This window comes from Pterocles gutturalis, unplaced genomic scaffold, assembly GCF_000699245.1.
Source record: "Pterocles gutturalis isolate BGI_N339 unplaced genomic scaffold, ASM69924v1 scaffold21234, whole genome shotgun sequence".
In the NCBI taxonomy this organism is placed as follows: domain Eukaryota; kingdom Metazoa; phylum Chordata; class Aves; order Pterocliformes; family Pteroclidae; genus Pterocles; species Pterocles gutturalis.
In genome coordinates this window covers 46,722-60,994 of record NW_010128876.1, presented here as the reverse complement: position 1 = coordinate 60,994, position 14,273 = coordinate 46,722, and the positions used below count along the sequence as shown (strand labels likewise).

General features: G+C 46.1%; 1 pseudogene; it reads left to right on the top strand.

The window, feature by feature from the left end:
* The first annotated feature begins 12,643 nt into the window (after positions 1–12,643).
* On the top strand, positions 12,644–13,135 carry LOC104466386 (annotated as a pseudogene).
* Positions 13,136–14,273: the final 1,138 nt, after the last annotated feature.

The window sequence follows — 14,273 nt, the reverse complement described above, 5'->3', positions numbered from 1 at the left end:
CCCAAGCCAAGGGCTAACCCACCACAGAGGACTGTCAGATCTGAAAACTATTTCCAAACTTTCAATGTTGGGGCTGCTTTGCCTTCTGATAAGGGTGTGAAATCAGGTTGCAAGGATGTGTTGCTTAGCCCAGTTGCTTCTTAGGTGCACTTGAACCCTTAGAGACAGTTTCTTTCTCCTTCTGCTGATGTGAAGGCTTCACTTGATGTGGCTTCAGAAGTTCAATGTGTCTTCGAACCTGCGTAGAGATCTGCTGGATGCTGGGAACAAGCACAGCTCCCCAACAGGCACCTGGATTCTGCCTTCACATTGAACTGGTCACAGTAGGAGCAAAGCGAGGGTGATAAATAGGTGGGGGCAGAAAAAAAAGAAGGGAAAATAATTTCTTAAATTGAATAAAATCAGTCAGAGAATAATGCAGCTTGTCTTTCAGAGCGGAGGAAATGTGTGAAGGAAGTAGGAGGTGGTAGTTTCTGTTTATCAGAGAGGGAGCAGAGTTAGGGGCTGTTTTGCCCTTTTGGAGTTGGATTGACTTTGCAGCACAGATTGTCCAAACACAATGATGAGCTTTTACTGGAAGCTATGGGGCAGCTGGCTACGAAAAAGCAATCTTCTGATGTTATTTCATTTTGGCTTTTGTTGTCTTTGATGATATTGAAAATTTCCAGGAGTTCTCACGTTAGGCACCCCTCTAAAAGGCCAAATTGAAAGTCTGAACCTCAAACACCCTGAGGATTGGAAGGATTTGAGCCAGGCTTGATTATGACCTTTACAGCCCTAGTTTACTTCCCAGTCCAGCTGGGGATCTCTGCAGGGTCTCAGAACTCTGTATCTTGATGATCTGTGCCTGGCTGCCTGTCCACCAGACCTGTGAGCTGTTGGCAATGTGTGACAATGACCCTGTTGACTTCAGATGTGAAGGGGAAAGTGATGGGACCGAAGGTGACAAAACAGGAGGGTGGCCGGAGAAGTACTCGGGTAATCTGGTCACTGGTGTTGTCTACAGGGTCAGGTTTATTCTTGCTTATGAGTGGGGACAGTCATGAGGTCATATTCATAGAATCACAGAATGGTTTGGGTTGGAAGAGTCCTTAAAGATCATCGGGTTCCAACTCCCCTGCCATGGACAGGGACACCTCCCACTAGCCCTGGTTGCTCAAAGCCTCATCCAGCTGTGAGCATCCAGCACAGAAGTCTTGCAAGGAAAAAAAAAAAAAAAAGTGTAGGTGCTAGGGATAAGCCTGAATTGTCCTCCTTATGTAGGGCTGGTGAGTCTGACACACTTTTTTGGAAAGCAAGCTCCATGTGTGGAAAAGCCATGCGGGAGGAGACCAATTTCCATGCAAAGGTGAGGTCAGAAGGTGGGAGCAAGGTTCTGACCTGCCCTGGTGAGTACCAGAGCACGGCGTGGCCCAAGGCTTGGTTCTGTGGTGTGTGATATATTGGGATGCAAATGCTTGGCAGAGCAGGGCGCTGGGGTTGTGGCTAAATGCTGTTGTGGGGGTGACTTTTTTAGCTTCTGGCTACCTCTGGAGGAGTGAATTCCTTTTCCTGTAAGAGTGGTCCTGGGCAGTGAATATAAATGAATGTGGAAGTGATGACAGCAAAATTTCCTCTTCTCTAGTACAGTATCTCCCGTAATAGCGCTTGGGAAAGCTGTTCAGAAGAATGTGTGGTAGGCAAGCATGGGGTAAGCCAGGACTCACTTAAATACCTCAAAATTAGAGATGGGTTAAAGATCGGAAGCCTGAGGTTTTATTTGACTTTGAAATTTTTGTTCGCCTTAACCTTTAAAACTGAGAAAGATATATGTGTATAATGAATCATTCTGTTTCTGTCCCGGTATTTGAGCAGATGGGGAAGTTGGGTTTAAGATGGAAGGGAGAAAATGATGATACTCAAACCAGAGGTCAAGCTGCAAGGCGTTACAGGCATGTCTTTCCTCCGTATGAATCCACATATCCTGAATATCCTATTGATGTGATTTCTAAGGCTTGGACACTGGCCTAACTTCACTGTGTGTTTCTAGACCCAGCGTATTTTGGAGTGATGCTGTGATCCATGCCTCTGTTTCCTTGAATCTTGCTAAATTTTTGGCTTTGGAGAATGCAATGGGGTTTCCACCAAAATTCCTCTGAAATCTTATTAGTTTGTTAGACAAGGAAATCCTTCCTGTAGTTTTTTCTTTTTCTTTCTTTCTTTTTTTTTTTTTTTTTTTTTTTTTTTTCCCCTCTTTGTAAAGCTTTCATATGGAGCTCTGTAGTGGGGATTCAGTAGAATTCTGTTCAGGGGAATAATTCTCTGCTCAGTTCTTCAGTTCTTTTTCAGAAAGGATGAGAAGCTTAACTGGGGGAGTTTAGTAAGTGTTCAAACAGGATTGTATACGTGTAAAGTATTATAGCAGGCATCTGGGCAAAGTGTTATACATGCCCATTATTCCTAAGGTTGCAAGCCAGTTTAAAATATTAACCCATATATTTGCATCCTTGTAACTTCCATAAACCTTCATCTAATGGGCTGAAAAATGTCATATTTTCTATTTGCTTCATGGCAATTTTCTTCCTGAAAGGTCCAGCTGTCAGTTGTTCCCTTTTTTTGTTTCCCAATTTATTCAGAAAAAGTAAGAGTGGGGGGAAGAAGAAACACTTTTCCCTTTTAAATTATACTAAGCACATGCTTTTAAACAGGGCAGCAGTCTAACCTGCTGCACTTTGAGCTGATAAATGGATATAAACATAGGGCTTGGTGAAGGCGTCTTGTCTTCTGTTGGTGTGTGAGGGGGGCAAAAAAATAGAGGTCATCGTTTCTGACGCCATGGCAAAAGAAAATTGTCATTGGAGGCATGCTAAAGTCAATGGAGATCTTTTAGTCTGTTGGCTTAGAGAGAGAGGCACTGTCCCTACAAATCCTGATGGATAAATGGCATAAATGACATTCAAGGCCAGGCTGGAGGAGGCTTTGAGCAACATGGGATAGTGGCAAGTGTCCCTGCCCATGGCGGGGGGTTGGAACTTGACAATCTTTAAGGTCCCTTCCAACCCAAACCATTCTATGATTCTATGATTTGCTGTAGATGTTGATTTACATTGGATCCTAGTTCTGTGTCATAGGAGGTATGGAAGCATAGGTCTTGCTCCTCCATCCTTTTATCAGAGTTGAAGGCACATCTGCTCTTAAGACATGCTGCTTTTCAAGTGTGGCTTTTGGGCCAGAACATTTTCTTCAGGCCAGAACATTTTCTTCAGGCTTAGCTCAGTGAACAGACCTCCCAGGGCCCTTGAGGAAAACCTCTGAAAAAAATAGCGTGAGCAACAATTAAAATAACAATAAGCTGCAGCATGGCCCTATTCAAACCTGCCTCCATCTCCAGCTGGGGAGCAGGGGTTGGGATGTCTCAGTTCCAGGGTCTCGTGACCCACTGGAGCCCACAGACCAGACTTGTCTTGGTTGGGACCTGAGTAAAGGACTTGTATTAGGAGACAGAGACCCATATATCATCAGTGGAGAGACACCCACGACTGACTTGACCTTAGATTTCCCCAGATTCTGACCTCATCCCAACCTTTAACAGCTTCCTGAAGTCAGTGGTGATCCAAGAGAATAACAACCCAAAGTCCTGGTCCTGCTTGAATAGGGATTGGAGTCGTGAATCTGGTGTTCCTGATCCTATTTGCCACCTCGGAGGGAGTTGGATATGTACTACACTGCACAAAGAGTACAATGAAGTAGTTGAGCTGGAGAGGCCTTTCCAGCATGCAGGTACTCAGCAGGCTCTTATCTCCCGTCTGAGTCAACTTCTCCCAGCGCTTCTGTAACTGCTTCCTCTCCAGCCTCATTAGAGGCAAAGCCACTCCTTGCCTTTGCCCATAGAAGCTGTCCCTTATCTTGCCTTTATTCCTGGCCTTGGGTCTTCCCACTGGCACGCTTCCGACTAACGCGGATGCCTCTTGATGTCTCTGTCCCATTACTGTGGGCTGATCTTTGCCCTGTGCGCATCCAGCCGTGTCCACTTGTGTCCTGTGGTGCTTTTGCCTCCTGCTTTTTCTTCTGCAATGCATGAGGCTTTAAGGACGTTCCTTGTTTTTCTGACCCAGGCACTCTTGCCTTTCTCAAAGCTGAAGGACTGATACATTCCACAAGGCAAAGCAGTCTCGATACCTTCCTCTAAATACCCTAACTTATTGCTCTTCTTCTTGCACGCCCTTTATATGCCCTGTTTTCACAGAATCACAGAACGGTTTGGGTTGGAAGGGACCTTCAAGACCATTGAGTTCCAACCCCCTGCCATGGGCAGGGACACCTCCCACTAGCCCAGGTTGCTCAAAGCCTCATCCAGCCTGGCCTTGAACCCCTCCAGGGATGGGGCATCCACAGCTTCTCTGGGCAACCTGGGCCACTCCCTCACCACCCTAACAGGAAAACATTTCTTCCTAATATCCAATCTGTATCTACCCTCTTTCATCTTAAAAGTGTTACCCCTCATCCTATCGCTACGGTCCCTGCTGAAGAGTCTCTCCCCACCTTTCCTGTAGTCTTTTCGCACAGCCCCGTCTTGATGCTGGGGATATCTGGTACATTATACAACATGAAGCAAGACATCACTGCATACTCGGCGTGGAAACACACAGGGTAAGCCTGCATGGACAAAATCCAACCTTTCTTATTCCTCGCCTCATTTGAAGCATTCAGAATTGGGTAACGTGGGATGTGGTGTTTGTACGGCCTCTAGACTGGGCATCGGACAGATCCTGGACTGAAGCCTGTATGATCCTTCTTGTGCCATCACTTACGGCTCTGAGGAATGGATGCTGAGCCAAGGCCTGGTGCATTCCCTATCAGATGTGTTGTTTTATTTTATTTATTTCTTTGTTTTTCCAGAAGGGATGGAAAGCTGGCGCATTTTGGCACTTGTGCAAGCGAAAATGAAATAGTGGAGGAGGGGGAAAAAAAAAAAAAAAAGAAAAGGAGGAAGGAGGAGTCCCATGGCAGCAGCAGTAAATAAAAACATACCTCTCGTTAATGATTTATATAGAGAAATCATTTTCCACATGTTTCAGGGTGCAGAGGGAAATGTTTGATCAGAGGGAGAAGGTGAGATTATTGCCCTACCACAACAGTGTTAGAAGGAGGCTACTGTGTCTGATGGCAGCTCTCCAAGAGCAGAGTCGATCTAGGAAAGTTTGGTAACACAGATGATGGAATTGTGCAGGGTTTTGCTTTCTGTGGCTGCTCTCTGTGCCAACAACCTTTCCCTAAGTACCCATAAAACTCCATTTGTAGCCTGGAGTGACTGCCACTACCTCCAGGATGGTGCGCTTGGCAAGAGCTGGCTAGAATGGAGGAAGCATTTGAAGTCCCCTTCTTGTGCATGTTGACACTTTTTCCCAAGAGTTTTATGGCTGTTGTTAATGGAATAAGTTTTATCTTTGTAGTTGTATGCACTGCTGCACGCAGCAGAGTGCGTGGGGTATTCTGCTGGATCATCTCAGGAGTCGCCTTTGATTACACAAAACACTGACAGTGGTGATGCTCGGTCTGGGAGCTCAGCAACCTGGTGTTGACCTTCCATAGGCAAATCTCCTGGCTTGGTTCTTCGTGTTGTAATGAGCTGGAGCGCAGTTGGCATGTCTTTCTGCTTTCTAGTGTCCTGGAGGCCTAATCTTCACAAGGGCGATGGGTAAAAATGACGTGCCAACTCTTGATGTCATTGGGATCAAACACTGTTCCTTGATTCAGAGATGTAAATCCATTGAACCAAGCCCAGCTTTATAGCAGTCCTGCGGCAGCGTTTGTCTCCAAGGCCACAACTGGGGTGAGGTGGGTCCTTTAGAGCCCAGAAGTCAGCATTAGGAGGTGTTTCCACATCTGATGACATTATTCCCCTTGTCCGCCACCCAGATACAGCTTTAGGTTGTGAGTAGATTTATAAAACCTTGGCACAGTTCTCAGGCAGGAGCTTGTAAAAGTCCTTGGGCAACATGATGGGCATCTCTCCTCCTACCACAGATGGATGTTTTGCTACGCTGGCTGTTGCCACAGCTGTACCTTGGGCAGTATTGCTTTTATGGGCCTTGTGATTTATGGCCATGTCAGTTGTTTAATCATTCAGTCGGCCCTCCCTTCAGTGCTGCACCATCGTTAGTTAGTACATAGAAAGGTGACTATCTGATCTAATTATGGAGTCTCAAACTTAATTATGGAGTCAAATATGATTCCATAATCTACTCTTAATGTCTCGATGTTGAGAAGACGGATACACACACGTGTGTAATGTGCCTACTCACCTGCCTTCGTAATTATGGATATGCTTGGGCTCTCATTTGTTTCTGTCTCTTTATCCTGGGGGGGATGCTTGCAGCTTCATCTGTCTGTGAGAGATCTTTAGGTTACCTTGTTTTTTCCCCTCCTGTGTGGCTTTTTCTGGCTGCCTTTGGTGGGCTTGGGTACGCCGAGGCAGAGCCATCAGTCAGTGTTACTTGGTCACGTTGGTGGAGGTGCAGAGGGCTGGTAGCACTTGGATTCAGGGCAATGTGATGGAAACTAGTGAAGATGACATTTCTGCTGGTGTTCCGGTAACTGCTGTTAATCCTTGCTCCTTGTTTTCATGTGGATAGACCACATCTGGGAGAGCTTGCATCCTTTCCCTTCAGAGAAAGTCCTCATGTAACCCATGAAATATCAGAGATAGAGGAGGACAGACTGCAGGAAAAGCAGTGCTGGAGGAAGAGGGACCATATGGGAAAGAACCACTTTTCTTTTTCTAATTCACTGTATTAATGAATCACGTAGTTATTTTTATAGATAATCTGTGGATTACAGGCATTCACATATGGTCATTCCGCTCGCAATTATTCTTACCAGTTGAGAATCTCATACTGTATCTGTTGTGTACCCACATCTATTTTATATGTGTCTATATCCAAGTATATCTTGTAGTTGGGAATTGTAGTAGTGGGGTTGGAACGGCCTCTGGATATCGTCCAGTCCACCACGTTGCTCAGTGCAGGGTCACCTAGGGCAGGATCCTCAGCGTTGTGCCCAGTTGGGATTTGGACATCACCAGGCCATCTCTGCATCTTTTTCAAGAGGTGACGTTCGTTTGTTTTGCTTGAAGTGGAAGTCCTTCTACCTTGTTTCTATCCTGATTGACGCAAGGTGGCTGAAAGGGGAGAGGGTGTTTCCTATGAGATCTATAGTGTGGAAGGAAAATAGCTGTTGCAGTCATTTTTCCAGCTCCGTGCCAAAGCTGGGTTGTTCTTCCAGAGTATCATGGCCACAGGAAGCAACTAAGGCTGTGGTCCAAAGATGCGATAAATCTAGCTCCAGGGCTCCGTGTGGCAGATTAAATACGCTACTGATGCATGATACTGATCCTGTATAAACTCATCGTCCTGGTTCACATTTGTTCAAAAAAAAATTTGCAGTGACTTAATTTTATCCCAGCAGACTTTGTATTGCATCATACTATGTCAGTTGTCTGCACCACACTGGCTTTATGGCTCATAAGTATTACCCAGCCTCTGGAACTACCTTTATGTTGGCATGAAGAAAGGTTTAACCCCCATCCTCTGTGCTCTGGTCCATTTGATGGAAGTGTAATCAAATATTTGTTCCTGATCTGCATCAAACTGATGCTGGTGGTCATTTGGCAGCACACAAACCGTGACCACAACCCCACTTGAAATTCCAAGTTTTTTTTTTTTTTGCAAAGCCATAATGAAGAAAAAGGTTGGGGCTTTTTTTTTTTTTTTTTTGATTCCTAATGTGGGTCAACTGAGTTCATTGCAGCTTGGTGCATGCCAGCCTGTCGGGTTTTTATGTCCCGTGATGGATTCTGAAGTTTCACTGACACTTCTCATAAAAGCAGGTTTCTGACCAAAACCTTCCCTCGGGTGTAGTGTGGGTTGTCCATTGGCCTCTGCCCCAGAGGCAGCTGCGTTTCAGCGGTGGCATACATAATCAGGGAAGCAACCCGGGAGTCTTTGGAGTGAAAGGTGATATCTCATCATTAAATATTGCTGTATAGTCTCCAGTGCTTTGTGGTGAATGGTTTTAAAAAGACGGAGTGGCAAGAAGGCTTCCAGGATTTCTGATATTTTGCAGAGATTAAGGATTTAACTGGATGTCACATGAGAGAATCCGAGAACCAAAGGCAGCATGATCGATGTGAGGTTTGAGAGGATGTGGGCTCCACTTCACGTTCACTATGACACTCTCAGACTCATGCCTCAGTTTCCCCTCGCTTGAACCTGCTCAGTAGAATTTTGTTTCTTTTTCATCTTAAGGCATTTTGGACTCTATGGATAAAACAAAAACATTCTCAGTAGCTGCAGTTATGGCTGGGATTAGAGTACTATGGGATTTGGGCAACATCGCTTAATATTGCTCCAAGATCTCTTGCTGGTGCTCCTGGTGCTTTACTACATCAGAGCAGCAGCACAAATGCTGGGCAAATGAACCTGGATTGCTTGCGTTTGTCTGATCAGCATTTCTTGTTACTAATGTGGTTGCTTCTGTGCATAGGGCAAAAGCCATGCCAAGTGTTTTACCCACTTTCACTTCATCAAGAATCCCAAGTAGGTGGATTTCTCCCCCACCCCCTGCTCTGGGCTCTCACCTGTTTTTGTCCTCGGCAAATTTCCAGTTTAATCACTTTATAGCCCTGACATCTGAATACTTGCAAGCATGAGTAGTTGCCTGAGGCAGGAGAAGGGAGCATATTCAAAACGCGAGGCATCTAGTATGACCCAAAGGGAGGTCTTGTACTTCAGGCCTTTGCCTCCAGAAGTGTGTTTGAGGTGCCCAGAGGAGCTGCTAAGAACCACGGGAGCAGCCCGTAGCAAGGCTGAGCATGCAGGCGTTTGATTATTTCGCAGTACTTATCAGAGTTTTTTTTCTAATTAAGAGCTAATGGCAACTTCTGTGAAATTTGTTGTCATTCACCTGTGAATTATCCTCCTCGAATTTAACTTGACTGCAGGAAGCCTGCTGGTGGTAACGGTTTCCTCGGGAGCTTAATTGGGATGGTAAAACGCCTCTGTAGTTGCTTATTGAACAGGACTTCATAGAATCGTAGTATCACAGAATGGTTTGGGTTGGAAGGGACCTTAAAGACCATCTAGTTCCCACCTCCTACCATGGGCAGGGACACCTCCCACCAGCCCAGGTTGCTCAAAGCCTCATCCAGCCTGGCCTTGAACCCCTCCAGGGATGGGGCATCCACAGCTTCTCTGGGCAACCTGGGCCACTGCCTCACCACCCGCACAGGAAAACATTTCTTCCTAATGTCTAACCTGAGCCTTGGAGGTTTGGAAGGGCAGATTGGGTGAGCACTTAAAAGTCTTGACAGCCTCCATCTCTCTGGTGGTTAAAACAGACCTTGGGCTCTCCTGGAAAATCCTCTTGGTCCTTAGATTTCCAGATCTGCACTGTGCCAGCTAAGGCAGAAGAGCTGCTGGAGGAAAAGTATTCATAGTCATCCCTGCACCGCTTCTGCTCACAAACAGTCTGGAGAGGGGAGATGGGGACCTTTCCAAGCGAAGTTACACATTCAGAAGCCTGAAGTGAGGTTTCCTAATTAGTCCAAGCGCAGGTAGCCTGCCGGAACAAGAAAGACGAGTATAATGTCCCCGCACCCAAGTCATTTAACTATTAACCCTGGAGGAGAGTAAGGAGATACCTAAAACAATGACCCAGTTAATTCTGCGTGGCGTTGGAGTGCAGGGTTATTTGTTGCTACCTGTGGGTCTGGTGATATCATCATCTGCAGGCTCTCAGCAGAACAGGAGGCCAATATTTTTAAGTGAGATTTTAAGGTGGATTTGGCGTGAACTCACCTGACACTGGTGTAATGCAGTGACTTTATTCATATGGTGCTTGTTTCTCCTGACCTGGAGGCACACAGCCAAGCAGGGATGAGTGTTTGGACATCATGACCCAGAGCTTGGGTCCAGGACCCAGAACCAGACCTTGGAGTTGAAACCTGGCTTTTTATTCACCCTCCATACAACATTACCAATGACTCAAAACATGAAGGACCCTTCCCAGCTCAGAGCCATGGGTTTTATTTCAGCTTCCATTCCACAGAGGGTCCCAGGCAAGTTGGTTCATGACGCCAAGGGCTGTGGTCCCTTCCCTGCACCCTTGCTGGTTGTGTACTCATCCTTCTGCCCTGCCTGCTGAGCTAGATACTGTCTGCCAGAAGCTTTCTCTCTTTTTTTTTTTTTTTTTTTTTTTTTTTTTTACCAGCAGTGAGAGAGGTTAAAAGCCTGTGGGTGGAGGCCCGCACAGAGTGCCCATTGTACATGCGTGCATACCAGAGCAGTAACTCTCTGGAATGCTGCACCACCGAGCTTTTACCACCTTGTGTTTGTGTTGCAGCCCTGGAGTGTGTGTACATTGCGTCCCTCTCCAAGGAGATTAACAGTGTGAAATGGCAGATAAATAGGACGGTCTTTTATTTTTTTTTTTTTTTCATTTTTCTTTTTTTATTGGACTGGTTGGAAGAGGAAGGTAACCCTGGCTCCGGTCACCTCCATAGGCACAAAGGAGAGGCGAGGTACAAGGTTGGTCAATTAGGTGGAGCTGCTGCTTGCAACTGGGTGGCTTTAATGTACTAATTGCGTTAGTAATTAGCGACTACCACATGGTAAACACTTGGGTTCAAAACTATGTAAAGGTATTAAACTAACCCGCCCTCCAATGGGTTTGAATGAGGTAAGCGTTATCTTTGTTTCACAGGTGGTGAAATGGAGAGATTTGCTGACCGCAGGGTGAGTCAAGGCAGGCGTGCAGGAGATCTTGGGTCTGTTAGTTCTTCAAGATCACCTTAAATGAGACCTCTGGCAGCAGCTCTGGGAAATGAGTCTCCTCCCTATTGCCAGAAGATGTGCAACTTAAGCATAAGTGTTTTTGTGGTGTACTTTTATCTACTGTGAGCTACTGAAACCACTTCTGAGGCCAGATGGCAGTTCAGGCTCCATGATAGTTCTTCCTTTTTTTTTTTTTTTTCCTGCTTGGGCTATCAGCTTGTGCTATTTATGGGAACTTTATTTGAATTTGTGTCTGCTGGGACCTGCATGGCGGTCACCCAATGATTTCAAGGAGCTCCAGGTTGCTTCAGGCTTTCCATTAGTAGCCATATGTGCCAGGGTCAGACAAGTGACCCGTGGCCATACTCCAGTGGAAATGTGGACATATAGCTAATAAAAGGTGCTTGTTATTACTTCTTTTTGAATTTTAAGCTCGTGCAAGGTATTTTTAAAAAGCAGAAAGAAGCCAGTAGTGCAAGGACATATGGTTTTTCCTGGTGAGCTATGCTTTAGAGTGAATTGGTCTACACTGATAATACTGCTATGGTTTGGTGATAGGTAGCAAGATCATTTTTTTGTTTCTCTTTTACGGTTTATTACTACTAAGAATGACCTGGGAAATCCCTGGCTGTGCTCAGCTCTTGGTTGCATTTGGTGGATGGGTCTATTTATTTTTTTTTTTTTTTTAAGCAAATGTTTGGTATTTGGCTTAGCCTTCCTATGTCATTGGGTTATACATCTTCTGCCTCAGTGGAACATTCACAGCTTCTCCCATTAACTTGGACTGAGACTTTGTAGAGTCCTGAATACAAGGGCTTCCATCTCAAAGGGTTCAATCTGCAACGTTTATAAAGAAAGCCCACATTTGAAGGGATGAGAGCACAAGCTTTGCTTCAGTCAGCCCAAGCCTTTGCCACAGAGCAGCGGTACCCAAAGGCGTGAGGAACTCTGGAAAATGTTGAATTTAGCTTTCCCCCATCATCCTCAATACTGGAGTCTCTGATATGACCTGAAAGAGACCCAGGTGGATCCTCCTGCACTTCCAGCATCCCAGGGAGCATCTTGGGCTGCAGACAAGTGTGCATCTGGCCCGGTGTGCAATGAATAATTCATCCGAAGCAGAGTCCTCCCCCATAGTTGGCAGCCGAGGGTCTCTGTCACCTGGGAAGTGGGGAAATAGGGAGTTGGAAACACTTCTGCCAGGTTAATCGGACAATGCCATGTTTTCTGTGCTCTGATCGCTGGGTTGTTGTTTAACCTTAGGCAAGCGTCTGCCTCTATTTCTTTCCCTCTCAAAAGCCCCTGTGGCAGCGAGGTTTGAAGTAACGAGGAGGGTCACGGCTGTGGAGAGCTAGCTGCCCCCTCATTTATTTCCCAAGTCCAGAGTTGAAGGCGTTTGTGCACCAATTTTGGGATTTTTAAAATATATCTGGTTTTATCGATTTAGCAGTACAGGTGGCTGTTGTTCCTTGCTTTGCCATACCAGATCCAGCCCTCATAAAGGCCGGCCGGCCTTGGTTCCCGTTTTGTTTCCAGGAAGGCCCTTGAGGTGCCACAGGGGAAGGCCCGAGCGTGCCCTGTTTCACTCATCCCCACACTCAGCGTTCGATAACGCATTGCACATGTTAACTTCCTTTTTTTCTTCTTCCTTTCTTTCGACAGTGGCAGTTTTGGTCTCTTCTGATCTCCTCGCAGCCTCTGGGCCATCAGGACGCTGAACTCGGTGGACAGTTTACCATTTGTTCCCCAGGATCGGACCTGCCTTTGCCGTCCTCATCTGCTCCCGCGTTCCCCTTCCCTCTGACAAAACTCCAGGGCCTTGTGGTATTGCTATGGAGCCCAGGGAGACTTTGGGCAGCTCCCGGCAAAGGGGAGGCGAGGCAGACTTTCTGCCAGCCTCTGTCACCTCCGCCAAGCCTCCGCCTGCCTCCGGCTGCGGCGGGGAGACGATGCTGCCTGCGGCGGGCTCGGGGAAAGGGATCCCGGTGAGCGGCGAAAGGCTGGAGCCCGAGGAAGAGGATGAGCTGGGTTCTGGGAGAGACGTGGATTCCACTTCCAATGCGGACAGTGAGAAATGGGTGGCGGGAGATGGTCTGGAGGAGCAGGAGTTTTCCATCAAGGAGGCTAACTTCACGGAGGGGAGTTTAAAACTAAAGATCCAGACCACGAAGAGAGCGAAGAAACCCCCCAAGAACTTGGAGAACTATATTTGCCCTCCCGAGATCAAAATCACCATCAAACAGCCTGGAGAGCAGAAGCTTTCCAGAGCTGGGAAAAACAGCAAAGCAGCTAAAGAGGAGGATAGATCGCACTCTAAAAAGAAGGTAAGTCCTGTTCTTTCCCGTATTTCCCTTTGCTCCTGAAAGCAGAGGGAGAGGGTAGGATTAAACCTGCTCAAACAACTTGTGTCCGAGGTATCATAACCATCTCAAGCTTTGCAGATCCCCACTTGGCCATGGAGGGATCAATACAGAGGGGGTATCATGCCGGGTACGCTGTGGGGATGATCTTGAACTATCCTTCAGATGGACCAGTTTGGAAGGGATCAAAAGTCCAGCTGCGCCACTTCTCTTTTTGTGCGTAATTGAGATTTAAGATTATTCATTAGGTGAGTGATAAATGAAGGAGCCCACTTCTGAATTGCTTTTGGTCTGTGGGCTGATGCTCGAGCCTTTTGGCAGTTAAAGCTTTTGGCTACATTTTTAAAATACAGGTATGTGCGTGACGAACAACTGAATCCATTCCTGTATACTGGGCAAAGGGCTCTGTTATTCTTGATTACAGCATTGTGCTAGCAACACTATAGGTACGCTTCAGAAAATACTTCCATTGTAAGTCTCATTTTCTTCCAGATGTGTATAATTTTCTTGAAATATGCTTCTAGAGGGAAGTTTTTGGTACTTCTAAGTTTGGGTAAAAATTGATTTTTTTTTTTTAATTATTTAGTGAAGGAGAGGGAGGGGGAAAGAAAGAAAATCTTTTCTTTGTAGGAGCTGTTTTCAGGAGCATCCTTTTGTTTTGCTGTTGGCTTGATTTTTTTCGGTAATGTGCCCTGCACTTTTTCTTTAAAACAAAGGTAGTTCAAGTGTTTTAAGCAACACTGTTAGGGCGAGGGACACCTGATGACTATTCACAGTATTTTGGGTGTAGTGGTGTTTTCTGTCCTAGGCGTTAGACAAAAGAGCTTTGGTTGGGTTTAGGCTTCATCACAGTGCAAATATTTCACCTCTGCCTCTTTAGCAACATGCAGGCATCACAATGAGTTCAGACAGGAAGCCAGATTTGATGAAAGACTCATGACTGTATCTCCAAAACCTGGACAAATTCATCTGGGACGTAGGCGTCCACTGATGAGAGCTCAGGGGGGTGACTTGGCTTTCCTGCTCGTGCAGCTTGAATCCCTTGCTCTGCAGAAGGTCCCTACTTCTCCCGTACTTTATATACATGATGGATAGTCAAAGG